Below are 15363 nucleotides of genomic sequence, written 5' to 3'. Positions count from 1 at the left end.
AATGCATGCTTGAGAAAAATTTGTATGAAAGCATGCTTCATTTCTACCAATTCTACGGATAGTCGAAGAAAAAAAGCATTCAGCTCTCCCGACATAGCATTAGACAATGGGCTCATCTGCACCATTGAATTCACACAAAACAACCGCAGTGCTATAGTGAATGTTGTTCGGGGGGGGGGGGGGGGGGGGGGGGGGTATTTACAATGAATGCTATATGAGACGGACAGCCCTTTGTTGTCATTTATTTAGAATAAGCTATGAGACACAACCAATAATTGACGACTATTATCGTGAGTATTCTCAGGCTGCATGCAGTCCAATGGCTACGGGAAATCAACATTACAACAATAATACACATTTTGATGATTTTATACCTCAAATTAATTTCACTGTTTTTATTCCTCTCTACATTTCCCTCACGCGTGGTTAGTCCTTTACTGACATTACTGACATGGTTTTGAAGTTTTTGAAGGGGGAGGCGAAGCAGAAAGAGAGGGTACACCACTTTATTTATCACTGAACTTGCGCTTCTACCATTTCAAAGGTGCAAGTGTAGGGCAGAAAGTTGTCTCTTTTTTTTTTTGGGGGGGGGGGGGGGGGCTCGGAAGGTTTTTTTTTTGGTCCGTTACTCCCACCCCACCTTCCCAAACATTCCGCTGATGAGCACCCTTTGCTCGGTAGTTAGCTGCATGGTCAGGCAAGCTCATGATTACGTGCTAATTTGCGACCCTATTCACAACCGAACCGTCTGTAACATTCCCTTTTTACCCCCTCCCTTCATGTTTGTGTAAATTCATTGAAGCATGAAGGCCATTGTTATCTGCCATGTCGGGCAGGCGTCAGGAAAGCAAACTGCTCCTTTTTTACTATCTATCTATAGATATGGGTAAAATGTAAGGATATTTTCAAATTAAGTTTTCTCGAGCAGGCATTGATCATTTTTTTAGGCATGGGATATCATATGAAAGGAAAAAGAATGGATATTAAAGCTATGATTTTATTTTTTGCAAAAGATTGCTGAAAAAGACTGAAAAATTCCTTCAAAGTCGCCATTTGCTCATGCAAATGAAAATTTAGTAGCACCACTACAAGTCTATTGTTCTAACTCAGTCATGCATGAATTATCAACAACATGTTGCGCATCAAATGAAAGAAGAGAAGTATATCTTTCAATCCATGTACAACTCACACAGCAAATATGTAATTATGATCGCAAAGAATTGCAATAAAACTTGGTTTCGTTTTTTCTGGGACACGCTGTATTTTAGACTTTACTACAAAAATTTCATATGTTAGGATGTTTTGTGATACAACTGACCTACACATACAATGTATGCATCAAATGTGATATCTTGAACATTTTTCAAATCACTGCTCCCAAAGGTAAACAGGACCTTTAATTTTTCAAGTTACATTTAAACGCAAAGTTTCTAGAAATTGGCCAAGGTTTCTGATCCCGCTTCGGAACAATTAACGTCACAAATATTCAGATTAAATAATGGGCCTATTTCATATTTGGATATCGAACATCATTCTTTACACTAGGATCTAGATATCCAAAACTTGTGTTTTGAGAATTACAAATCTTCATAATAATGATTCAACCTAATTTCAATTTCGGATGGACAAAGCTTTTGAATTATTGAACATCACCCGTAACAAATATATCCCTGCAAACTGCATGAAGAAACGATGAGCATGCAGAGACGAGGCGTGATTTACCTATTAGATATTTGACTAAACTGCATGTTTTACATGTACATTACTGACTGTCACCACACATTTTTTTTTTCATTTAACTTAGAAGGCACCTGTACATCCCCCAGCACAATGCATGTAATTTTAAACATGATAAAAAGTGAGGGGGGAAAAATTGTTCAAGAACAACTTCCCGCTGCACCCTCATTGGACCACACAGCTATTATGTAGCTCCACATTTGCACCATACATCACGCTGAATATACTGCACAATACGATACACAGAGACACAAACACCCACAGAGAGTGCGAGTCCCAAGGGGGAGGCGTATTTTTTATTTACACCACTGCTCCGCCACAATTCCCAGAAATACAAAAGAAACGGCTTCCAAGTCTTTGACTTTATCATTCTCTCTAGCCTTGAGCCTGACGGAATAAACCGTTACATATACTTTAGAAATTAAGAGCAAAAATGAAAACAAGATGTTGAGCAAGACCCCAATTGGGAGTCGAACCACCGGGACACCAGACCTTCTGATTATCAGTCCAAGCCCTTACACACCGTGCCAAAGCGAGGTGATGCCGTGATCGGTGGTCATTGTCCTTATCAAGTAGTAGGCCCTATGCGAACACAATTTGTCTTTAAATAGGTAGAGTCCCTATACTCGTAGTCTTAGGGCGCGAGCCGTTTCTGTGGGGTTTTTTTAATATTGTGGCGGAGCAGTGGTGTAAATAAACAAGAGACCCGCGGGTCTAGCGCTCACCTGAGTATCGCAAGTTCACCTTTCACGCAGTCACTAATCTAAATTATTCACAGCTCTACCAAAATTTGACCAGGCACTCTCAAGTAGAAGATGAAAATGTACAATAAGGTCCCATTTTTTAAAAGATTCCTTAATTTGGGGGGATTGGGGCCCCCTGGGGCCCTCTGGGTGGGGCATGGTGCTCATTTTGATAAATTGTGATCCTGATCCCCTAGGGATGCTACTTGCCAAGTTTGACGAAAATCCATCATGAGGTTTTCAGGAAGAAGATGAAAATGTACAATTTAGGCCCCCATTTGGACCTTCCCAACCACCCCCCCCCCCCCCTCCCCGAGGGGCACCCCTGGATCTCCTATGAACAAATTTGAAACTACAGTCATTAATGTACTCACTCATAGTATTATCTTAGCTCTATAACTTCTGATACTAGAGAAGATTTTAAAAGATTCCTTCATTTTGGGGGTGTGGGCCCCCCGGGGGCCCCCTGGGTGGGGCATGGTGCCCATTTTAACAAATTGAGATCCTAACCCCTTAGGGATGCTACCTGCCAAGTTTGGTGAAAATGGGTCATGGGGTTCTCAAGAAGATAAAAATGTACAATTTAGGCCCCATTAGGATCCCTCCTCACCCCCCTCCCCTGGGTCCCAAGGGGGGCACCCCTGATTCTGCCATGAACAAACTTGAAACTACAGTCATTAATGCACAAACTCATAGTATTAACTTAGCTCTATCACTTATGGTTCTAGAGAAGAAGATTTTTACAGATTCCTTAATTTTGGGGGGTTTGGGCCCCCTGGGGCCCCCTGGGTGGGGCATGGTGCCCATTTTAACAAATTGGGTTCCTAACCCCCTAGGGATGCTAGCTGCCAAGTTTGGTGAAAATGGGTCATGGGATTCTTAAGAAGAAGATGAAAATGTACAATTTAGGCCCCATTAGAACCCCTCCCCACCCCCCCTCCCCTGGGTCCCAAGGGGGGCACCCCTGATTCTGCCATGAACAAACTTGAAACTACAGTCATCAATGTACTAACTCATAGTATTAACTTAGCTCTATCACTTCTGGTTCTAGAGAAGAAGATTTTTACAGATTCCTTAATTTTGGGGGGTTTGGGCCCCCCTGGGGGCCCCCTGGGTGGGGCATGGTGCCCATTTTAACAAATTGAGTTCCTAACCCCCTAGGGATGCTACCTGCCAAGTTTGATGAAAATCGGTCTTGGGGTTTTCAAGAAGAAGATGAAAATGTAAAAAGTTTACGCACGACGCACGACGGACGACGGACGACGCACGACGGACGACGGACGACGCACGACGCACGACGCACGACGGACGCCGGACGAAGGGCGATCGCAATAGCTCACTTGAGCCTTTGGCTCAGGTGAGCTAAAAATACGTGAGGGGGAGCAGGAGAAAGTGAACTACTTTTGTACTAGAGGCATACAAGAGGGCGACAAAAGAAATCCAGGAATTATTGACCAGTCAGTCTAATTACAGTGTAGTACTATTGGCAAAGTCATGGAAAAGATCATCCGAGACAAGGTCAACAGACACGGGACATCCAATAATCTGTACAGTCCCCCATCACCACGGATTTCGAAAGGGAAGATCTTGTCCTACTCAATTACTGGAAGCATCAGAAGAATGGGCGCAAGTGTTGGATGGTAGTAACTCCATTGACTGTATACAATGTGCATATCGTCTGTTGAGAATGAGAAGGGCTTTAACTATTCAAGTCTTCTCAAACACATGGGTTTTGTGGTCACTTAACGCCCTTATCATTCTCAACCGACGATATATACCTGGACTACAAAAAGCTTTCGACAGTGTCCCACACTAAAGGCTCCAGTCTAAAATCTATGCCTATGGTATAATAGAGGAAAACTATGGAATTGTATCAAGTCGTACTTGCAGAATTGCCAACAACAAAGACAGTACCGGTAGTAGTTCATGGAACTTCATCTAGACCAACCGAGGGCAGCATTCTTGGTACGATGTTATTTCCCATAATTACATTAATGACCTGCCTGACAGCAATAGTTTGCCAATGACATCAGTTGAACTCTTTGCTGATGACACCAAGCTCTACTCAATGGCCAAAAACATCAGCGACCATGCGGCTCTGCAAAGTGATCTTGAAAACCTGAACAAATGGGCAGACACATGGAAGCTACCCTTCAACAAAGATAAATGCAATGTTGTTTATTATGGGAAGAATATCCCTCTGGCTTGCTTTGACTATTGGTCCCTCCATCTCATCCTCTACCACTGAGAAGGACCTGGGTGTCACGATGGACAACCAGCTGAAATTCTCAGCTCACAAATCCAACTCTTCAAATCTGTAGTACACCCATCACATGAATATTGCTCCCAGATAAGGTACCCTTGCTTGGAAAGGGGTGTACACAGAAGATACAGAAGGTGCACAGACGAGCAACCAAGTCAATACCTAACCTCAGGAATCTCACATATCTGAAGAGACTACAAGTGTGTAGCAGAACTGAAATTACCATCATTAAGTTACTGCAGACACAGAGCAGATCTCATCCAAACATTCAAGATTATGAATGGGCTGGAAGACATTCAACAGCAAGTTTTTCAACTTGAGAACAGACAACAGAACTAGAGGGCACAAGTACAAGGTGACAAAAAACAGTTGGCACCGAAAAATCATGTCGACATTCATAAGTTGTTGACTTATGTCGACTAAGATGAGGAAATTTTCAAGGAATAACAAAGGGAAAAATTGGGACTTTTCTGCCATGTCGACTATAGTATTAAAGTTGTCAACTTATGCTATGTTTACTTAGGCAAGGTTTACTATAAAACTCAATATTGCTTGAGTAGGTTGGTGTCTAGTCATGGGCAGGTGCAACCACAATTTCTACTCTATTAGATACTAAAACTTCAGTACAAACCAAGCAATTATTTACGTCGATGTAGGGCAATTTGTCAATCAGTTGCAATGGAAACATCTCGATGGAAGAATTTCATGAATTTAAATAACAAAGCAGTACCCGCTGCATGCTATAAGGATTAGAACCAACACTTGCTGTCAGGCGAAAGCTCGGTGGTCTAGTGGGGATGACGCCTGTCCGGTGATCAGGAGGTCGTAGGTTCGAATCCTGCTCGAGTATGTACGCCCATGATTTTTTATCATGGCTACTACTAAAACACTGATCAATTCAGTGCTTATTTACGTCGATGTAGGGCAATTTGTCAATCAGTTGCAATGGAAACATCTCGACGGAAGAATTTCATGAATTTAAAAAACCAAGCAATGTCCTCATAAGGTCAATTCCAGCGTAACGGACATGACATTAAGACCACGCACTTTTTTGTAATTAAAACCATCGCACAGTGAAATTGGGAGTGTCCAAAAGATTCTCATTGAGTTTATCAGACACATTTGAGTATATGTAACATACACAGAAAATTTCATGGAAATTTATTAAGTGGTTGTCGAGAAATTGCATTTTTACCGAGCGTAACGGACATGACACTAAATGGACAAGGCATTTTGATCTACTTACCATTATGAAAATTCCTGTGAATTTTTGGATAAGATGCAGCTGGTTTTGATTTTGATTAAACCTTTAGGTCATGCTTTACTCATAAAGTCCTAATTTAGAGTAGTTTTACTGTTCATTCTTTTTTAATAGTTTAAAATATTACGTAACGAACATGACACTCTGAGTGTAACGGACATGACAGTTTTGTCCACTTTTTGTAAGCTAAGAGAATTTTTTTTATTACAAGGTATAGCAGATATTCAATTGTTGACATAGTAAGATTAGAACATAGGGACACACATCATAACTGCAATCATGTAATATTTCTTATACACTTTTTATCATTTTAGGGGGGTTAGTCTTTTTATATATTTACAAAACAAACAAATATAAAACGAATTCGCTGCTGCACCAGCTAGCTACAATTAGTGAGAAATTTCCTGTAACTACCACCCATCATAGCAAAACAGGACATATAACTATCTTTAATATACATTGTACTATGGTGATTTTTTTCTTTGTGGCCTAATATTTGATACTTAGTATTATACACTAGCGTAACGGACATGACACCCTTGTGAAGTGAACCATATTTTCACTTCTTTGTTTCAAAACAAAAAGATTTTAAGAATAACTGCACACTGCTAACTACAACCTTTGTACATTATGTTCTTGAACAAAACATCAAACAGTCCTTTTATTGCAGGTTTCAGTGATCTAACAGCTACTCTAAAGCACACTGAGTACAATGCCCAGAGTACCACAATGGCATACATTTGTACATGTACACGGTTTGTACAACACATAAGACCATGTCTCTATATTTGCGGATGGGCAAAGAAAACAGAACGAACCAGATCTGTATAAAATAAAAGTTTGAATACAACATCATTAAAATGCACTCAGGATTCCATCAACTTTTATGCAAAGAAACAGGACCACAAAACTGTTTTGTACCATTAATAAATCATGATCATCTGAAAGAAATAAGGTATGTTTATTTAATTTCTGCAAAGTTCTTTCATTTGGCATTAATGTCATCCTTGGAGTAGAATCATCCTCTGTTATCCAATCTTGGATAGACTATTGTAAAAACTGCCACTGCTAGTACTAATACAAATATCATTTTCAACAATATATGCTTTCTTTTCTTGGCTCGAAATGAATGATCAAGGTAGCCCCTTGTTTTCTGAGAATTTTCACAACATATAATCCATTTCCATGTTGAGTGGTCACCTGGGCAACAAAGTATTTTGATGTTTTCTTCATGGCAAATTCAACTCGTACAAATTGTAATTTAATCAACTTATTGTTTGCTTAGGCACTTCCAGTGGCTTGCCAGAGTGGTGTACTGGTTACATTATTCTCACCAGCTTGTGAGTAGGACCTTTTTAGAATACTGGATGCTTTCCCTTCCAACTGGTTGTAACTGATTATACAGTGTACCTTTCAGTGGATAAACATCTTTTCATAGCATCTAAAAATTTTGCTTTTTGTGCAATGCTGTGTCCTGTCATATACCAGTATATATCCCTTGGCGTAGAGGTATGACGGTGTAATGTACATCTAATTTTAGTTGTATTGATGAAATGGATAGGCAGCATTCAGACCGACTTTCTTTGACGATAGAGCTACAGGTGTGTACATGTACTTTCAACAAGCTTAATAAAGCAAACGATTCCATTCTCAGCCCTCTTGACATATCTCATTAACATGCCACTGAAGGTGTGGATTTATAGAGTCATACTCATAGAGATGAGAGAGGTACATGTATGGACGCAGCACAAACTTTCTGTTTTTTAATTATGAGGCAACACCATCATTGAAGACATTGATGCTGGTGACATTTGGATTCTTTGTTGCTGTACACTGTATCATCAGTGATCATGCTCATTGGATGCACAATGATCCATTTGTGTTAGTGTTGACTCCATGGTGGATATGCGTTAAATGTGGTCTACAATGTATACTTGTTATACATGTGTACATGTAGAAAGTGCTAATTTTAAGTATTAAAGGGAAGGCTAACCCAAAGAGCAATGTGGATTGAGTGAAAGCAGCAACATTAGTAGAACACATTAGTGAAAGTTTGAAGAAAAATGAACAATCGATGCAAAAGTTATGAATTTTTAAAGTTTTGGTGTTGGAACCGCTGGATGAGGAGACTACTAGCGGTGATGACGTATGAGTGGACAACAATATAAAGAAAATATAAAGAAAATTCCACAAAAATTCATTTTTTTTTATGAAAACTACAAATTCCATCAACTTGATACTGACATATGTTTAGGGTAGCAATTATTCCCCCTGCTTTCTGAAAGCGGTTAGTCAAGTGCTTTTTCATAATCCTAGAAAAGTAAATTTTTGTTGAATTTCCTTTATATTTTCTTTGTATTGTTGTCCACTCATACGTCATAACCTCTAGTAGTCTCCTCATCCAGCGGTTCCAACACCAAAACTTTAAAAATTCATAACTTTTGCATCGATTGTCTGATTTTCCTCAAACTTTCACTAATGTGTTCTACTGATGTTGCTGCTTTCACTCAATCCACATTGCTCTTTGGGTTTGCCTTCCCTTTAAAGGGAAGGCCAACAGTGAAAGCTCCAATGTCTAAAGACTCCTTTAAATGACAGCTGATGAATATCAGTCAGGATTACAAGAGGTGGGAATGGATCAAACCGGTGTAGCGGAGTAGCAAGATCATCTAAAATCAACAGTCTTCCAGTGGCAGAAAGAAAAGTCTGCTTGTTTTTGTTTTATTGAGTGATGTGCAGACTTAATTATTTTATACTCAAGTATAGAAATGTCCTACTATCCTCAAGCAATTGAAACTAATCACCACCCTGTTTCACTGGGCCACAGTGTTATTTCTGCCACTTGTCTAATATGAGGTGTCATGTCCGTTACGCAAAGTGTCATGTCCGTTACGCCATTTACAGGAAAACTAGTTCAGTGGTATAGAAAAGTGGTTTCCACACATGCAAGGGGATTCAATCCTAACATAGAAAATGAATTTGCAGCAACTTTACAATGATTTCCTCTTGGCTATGAAAACTTATAGTAAAAAACGTAATGGACATGACACTTCAAATGTTTTAGAAATCACACAACTTTGAGGATCAATGGGTCAAAATCTGATGAACGCTAAGGAAGTTGGTTGTGATTTTCCATTGATATATACACTGGACTATAATTTAAAAGCTGAACTAGGCCTCTAGGACATATCTGGCCTTCATTAGAGAGAGGAACACTAAACTCTTAGAAAATAGCCAAATTTTGGGGTCATTGCAACACATCATACAGTATTTTCATTGACTGAAAAAAATACCAAATTTTGTATCTGACAAAGATGCAACTAGTGGAAAATGAAAATATATATGTTACTTTTTTAGAATATTTGAGAACTTAAGAGAAACTCAAAACTTCATTTTTTCACTAAAGTGAACATTTCTCATGGAATTGCCCATAACCAGCTGTGTCTAGCACCTGCTGCACAGTGTACAGGCAAAAATTGGCAAAGAAACTAGCCATCCAGCCACCAAGCAGGCTAACTTTCTAGACTTGTGATCTCAGCTAAAAGGAAACCCAAACCCAAAGAGCAACGTGGATTGAGTGAAAGCAGCAACATTAGTAGAACCCACTTGAGTGAAAGTTTGAGGAAAATCGGACAATCAATGCAAACGTCACAAATTTTGTCATGTTTCGGTGTTGGAACCACGGGATGAATGGACCGCTAGAAGGGAATTCCACAAAAATTCACTTTTCTAGCATAGTGAAAGATCCTTTGACTATTGACTGCTTTCAGAGAGCAGGATAAATAATTGCTACCCTTAACAATTAGTCAGTATCAAGTTGATGGAATGTGTGATTTTCATGAAAAAATGAAATTTTGCGGAATTCCCTTTATATTTTTGTCCACACATGACGCCATAACCTCTAGTAGTCTCCTCATCCATTGGTTCCAACACCAGAACTTAATAAAAATTCATAAGTTTTGCATCGACTGTAAAATTTTTCTCAAACTTTCACTGATATGTCCTACTAAAGTCGCTGCTTTCACTCAATTCACATTTCTCTTTGGGTTTGGGTTTCCTTTAAAAGCAAATAAACTAGACAACTAGGCTACAATACAGGACAATGCTGTACAGTTCAGAGCGCCATCTTTTGTAGGATTCCTTACAGTCAATTTTTTTGCTTTCAATACTTAGAGTTTTCAAACACTGAGCACAATTTCAAGACACACTGTACGTATACCCGGGCGGTTCATTTTCTTAAAAGTAACAGTACACACACAAAATCAGTTTGGTTTGTTGTAGTCGTTTTTTTGTTTCAAATCTAGCTCGATCATAAAAAAAAACAACTAGAAATGTTGCTATGGCCAGAGGAATGCCTTTGCCATATAATATCACATTAAATTCTCCCAACAGGTCTAAAACAGTTACAAATATTGCCAATATCAGACTACACTAACATGATTGTCAAAATTATCGAGGTGTTAACAATTTCAATGACAATGCTTTGAGATTTTTTTAACATTTTCTCTTGACTTTTGACCCCATGGCCCATGTCTTTGTCTTCACAATCAATATATTATGTATGATGTACCACATGCACCAACTTTAGTTAAACAGCAAGTATAAAGCTCAACATTCAGTCATTTTCAGGGTTATGGAGAAAAAAGTGTATGTACATTGTACAGTCAGACCTGTCTTAGCAGCCACAGTCTGTCTATACAGTGTACTGTACGAGCTGAAATTTTCGCGTACAGATATTTTCGCGAATTGCTACTTGGAGGACATTTTCGCGTGTTGTTAATTTTGCGGTTGCGAGAGTCTAACTGAACTTACTTATTTGCGCGTTGTTATTTTCGCGGTTCAAAGGCAATTCGCGAAATTCGCGAAAATTTCAGCTCGTACAGTAGCTGCCACCTGCTTGTAGCAGCCACTGAAAAATTCCCCGCACGAAATTGCTGTATTATAGACCATTTACATCTAGCTGTCACCTGCCTAACGCAGCCAGCAGCCACTCATTTTGCATCCCGTTGTGAATATCTACCTGCATATAGCAGCCACAAAAATTTAGCTGAACCGCTATTATCAGCGATGAATACATTGGCTTTTACGTTCATTGCATGAATTCTATAGAGTCCTAGGTCAGTCACAATCACACAGACATTTGACATTTAAATGCAGCTCTTTGCAGTGAAAAGCCATCTTACCACTAACTTGACTAGATCTAGGCTTCAGTAATGCCGCCCTGAATGTAGATGCTACAAAGAAAAAGACAGCTCCTAATAACATCATAGAATTTTACCAAAATCCAGACTAATAAGTGATTAAAATCCCTTTCAATAAGGACAATACAGCACTTGTCTGAATATTGTTTGTTTCTTATATGTCAGCTTCGCACATTAACAGTCCCCTCCAACTCATTCCTGAACCCCATCATTGGCCCAAAATGTTATTACCTCCGCCAAGGGGGGAGGTTATGTTTTCGTTACCATTGGTTTGTTTGTTAGTTAGTTAGTTAGTCAGTTAGTTAGTTAGTTAGTTCGTTCGTTTGTCTGTGTGCAAAATAACTCAAAAAGTAGTAAACGGATTGGGATGAAACTTGCAGGAAAGGTTGAGAATGACACAGGTAACAAACAGTTAACTTTTGGTAGTGATCCGAGAATTTTGGGGGAATTTATGAAGGATTTTTTACATTTTGGCAGGTAGGGTCAATGAACTTGAGAGTTCAGGCTGCGCGTATTTGATGTTTGCATGCACGCACAAAAGCATGTGCTCTAGTTTCTGCTAGGGCGAGGCACGCTGTGCAGCTGAGGGTTTATGACGTAACAAAGGCTTCTATATTGGGAAATCGGGCGGCTTTCAGCACACAATGCAGTACGTATCGGGTTTTTGTTTTTGTTTAAATGTCTGCCTGTTAATGAAATATTTGTAATTTTTATATTGTAAACTGACTGTTTTGGGTGCACCAGAAGGGTTGGGGAGGATGGCCTGAGGGCTCAAGTCATTTAGTTGGCTCTTCCGGACCCGGGCCGCCCAACCTGGTGCACCCTTACCACTCCAGTGTATGTGCTAATTTCGAAATGTATTATGATATTTGTGAATGAAAGCCGAATAAATAGTAATGATAATAATAATAAATCAGGTCAATAGCACAATCAGGGTATGCAATTGTGTAACAGGGCAAAAATGAAAAAACTTGGTGAAAATGCTTTTTTTGTTGTTTGTTGTAGCTGAGTGTTCAAATTTTCATTTCATGTAAAGAAAGAGTCAAAATTTTGCATTAAACTGCACATAAATTAGCATTTAAATTAGGGGTGTCGGATTACATTGAAATGACTAATATATTGGAAAAATTCATTAAAAAAAAGGAGAATGTTTTTTTCATCTGATATTGCTGTTAGATATTCCTGATAAATATCCCTTTCATTCACCACCAGCACATAGCCATGACATATCACAAAATATGAATAAATTTCATATTTTCACTTCTCGAAATGGATGATCAATTTTGTAGGCATTATTTTGAATTCAAATAAAACCACTTTTACATATTTTATCATATTTCACTTTTGCCAAAGGGTGAAGAGGCGAAACTTTCAGGAATAGGTAACAGACATATAGTGGCCATTATTACAAATTTTTATGAAATTAAGGCAGGTACTTTGGAAGATATGATATTTTTCATCAAAAAATTATCTGTACAGTTTGACCTTGAATGTGCGCACAGTGTTTGGATCAATTCTCATATTTGTAAACACAGATATAGAAGAATGAATGTGAGATTTATGATGACTGGAGTTGATATCCAAGCTGTGACACTCAAACAATGACATATTAAGCCAAAATACCATGTTTTTGCTTATGATACCTTTAGAAATTGAACAAGCATTGAAATATGAACACTGAACACTTATCATATGACCTTCATGCAGTACGTATAACATGGGCTTGTATTGCACTTTTTTATGCTCAACAATTTGTAAAAATATAAAAAAATAAGTTCCTATCGCTCAAATTTGCTAAAATTTTCACACAATAGATTTCTACATATATGTACAATTCATGGTTAAAAAAACAAGGATATTCAATAAGGGGAAAAGATTCTTTAAAGTAGTCAAATTAGGATACACATCACTGAAAATACTGAAAAACGGCTGCACTTAATTTGCTCAGCATTTGAAAATGGCTCAAAACTCAAAACTGGCTGAACATTTATTGGCAAACAGCACACCATATTGTAGTGTGTCTTCAGTACTTTCAGGAAAAGCAGAAAAATAAGCTGTTTCTCCATGTACATTGTATAGCTGTACAGCATGGGTTAAAAGGTCACAATGTCACAAAAATGAGCCAGCATTACACTCCTACCAGGATGGGACTTCAGACCTTATAACTTTCCCCAGCTGAAAGAACCACTGTTTTTTATTGCATGCAAGCAATGCCAGGAAAAAATCCATTAATTTGATACTAAACACATAGGGGTAGACTTAAAATATGGACCTCAAATCTTGATTTTACGTAAGTTGTAAAACGCTTTTTTTGACGCATTACGTGGGTTTTGGGGGACTTTTTGGTAATTAACCTTAAATAATTAACAGTAAATGAGAAGAAATTAGCTATTGTCTTACCACATGTGATTACTGATGTCTTAGCATGCTGCATGTGAATTTTTAAGTCAGTTGGTGCATTCTTTTAGAAGTCACAATTTTTTAAAGTGAGAAAGTCATGATTGCATACCCTGATTGTGCTTTTCACCATCACTGATCTCTGTAGAAGAACAAGATCAGTGCGGGTGGAAATGGGCGGCATGCTTGACAGAGGTCTGCGCTCTCAGAGTGCTTCTCTAGTTTTAAAAATCAAAAGATCAAAAGTAGGCAAAAAAATATACACTCAGTAAAAAAAGAAAGTAAACACTCTTTCCAGTTAATATTTTTCATAGAAGATTTTGATAAAAATCAATGTGTCATATACATCAAAGATTATTTAATTGGGTATCAACCTGGTAGGTTTATACAAAGGGAGATTTTACGCATGAGTGATAATATTCGTTTTTATCCTCCAAGGCAGAAAAGTAAAAATTGCAGAATTGGACATATTGAAATTCATCTGCAAATGCCCTCCAAGATAGCAATGATAACAAAAGACCAATTTAACGCAATGAGAGACATGAATGAAACAGCAGAAATAAGTTTCCCTCTGTATTCAAAACAAAAACATAGTGGGGAAACATACACTTGTTTACAAGCATTTTCCATCAATTCAAACTTTCGATGACATAGGGAGTAAGCCCTGAAGGTGATAAAATCGACAGAATTTCTTCATTTTACCTCGTAATTAAGGAACATAAGAATGCATGAGACAAAGTCAAGATCCAAATATCATTTCAAATTTTCTTAATTTTGAATGACGTGAACTTCAAATTTAACTTTCTTCTCGAATTATGTCTTTTGACTGCGGATTTGACAGAAGATTCTTCATTTTCTTCCATTATTTTTTGACTTTATCTTTGGAGGGTTACAGAGACATTATATAGATCATAGGTTGATTTTTGCAAATTGATTTGCATTTCTATTGTGTTGAATTCATCTTTTGTTCTCATTATTATATGGACAAGCAAACACTCTTGAATAACAACTTGTCCATTTTGCAATTTTTACTTTTGTGCCTTGGAAGAGAAAAACAAATGTGCTCACTCATGCGTAAAGTTTTAAAAAACCTTTTCATTGACCTACTAGGTTGATAGCTAATTAAATTACCTTCAACATGGTATATAAAACACCATTTTTAGCCAGATAGTCTATGAGAAAGATGAACTTGAAAAAGTGTTTATTTTCTGTTTTTGCTGAGTGTATAATAAATGAAGTAAATACAAAAAATTCCAATACTGTAGCTGCACATCAAACTAATTTTTTTGTTTTTATTTTTATTTTTTTTTTTTAAAGAATAAAATGTGGTATCATATGCTTAATTTATACAATGCAAGTGTCGAAATTAAAAATGGCCACTGACCTGTCTACTGGGGCCACCTGCCTATAGCGGCCGATTTTGTTGTTTCCCTTGGGTGGCTGCTATAGACAGGTTTGACTGTATGGGTTTGTTCAAAAAGTTGGGACCCAAAGTTTGACACATAGGTAAAAAATTAAACATCAAATTAATGAAAATGACTGACATTTGCAGTTACGTCTAGCCATACTATAATATATTCCATATAGGATTTGCTTGAAAATCCCATTAATTTTCTTGGATGAGAATGAGATTTATTGTAAATACCAATGTTTCATGGACACCACATCGAAAATGTTTTGAATCTTTCTCCTTTTCTCCAGGAAATGGCATGAGAAGTGTAATTTAAAAGCAGTTATATCATAAATGAATACCATCCACAC

This window comes from Diadema antillarum, unplaced genomic scaffold, assembly GCF_040938485.1.
Source record: "Diadema antillarum isolate AM-2024a unplaced genomic scaffold, OU_Dant_1.0 seq00002139_RagTag, whole genome shotgun sequence".
NCBI lineage: Eukaryota > Metazoa > Echinodermata > Echinoidea > Diadematoida > Diadematidae > Diadema > Diadema antillarum.
This window is presented reverse-complemented; position numbering follows the sequence as displayed.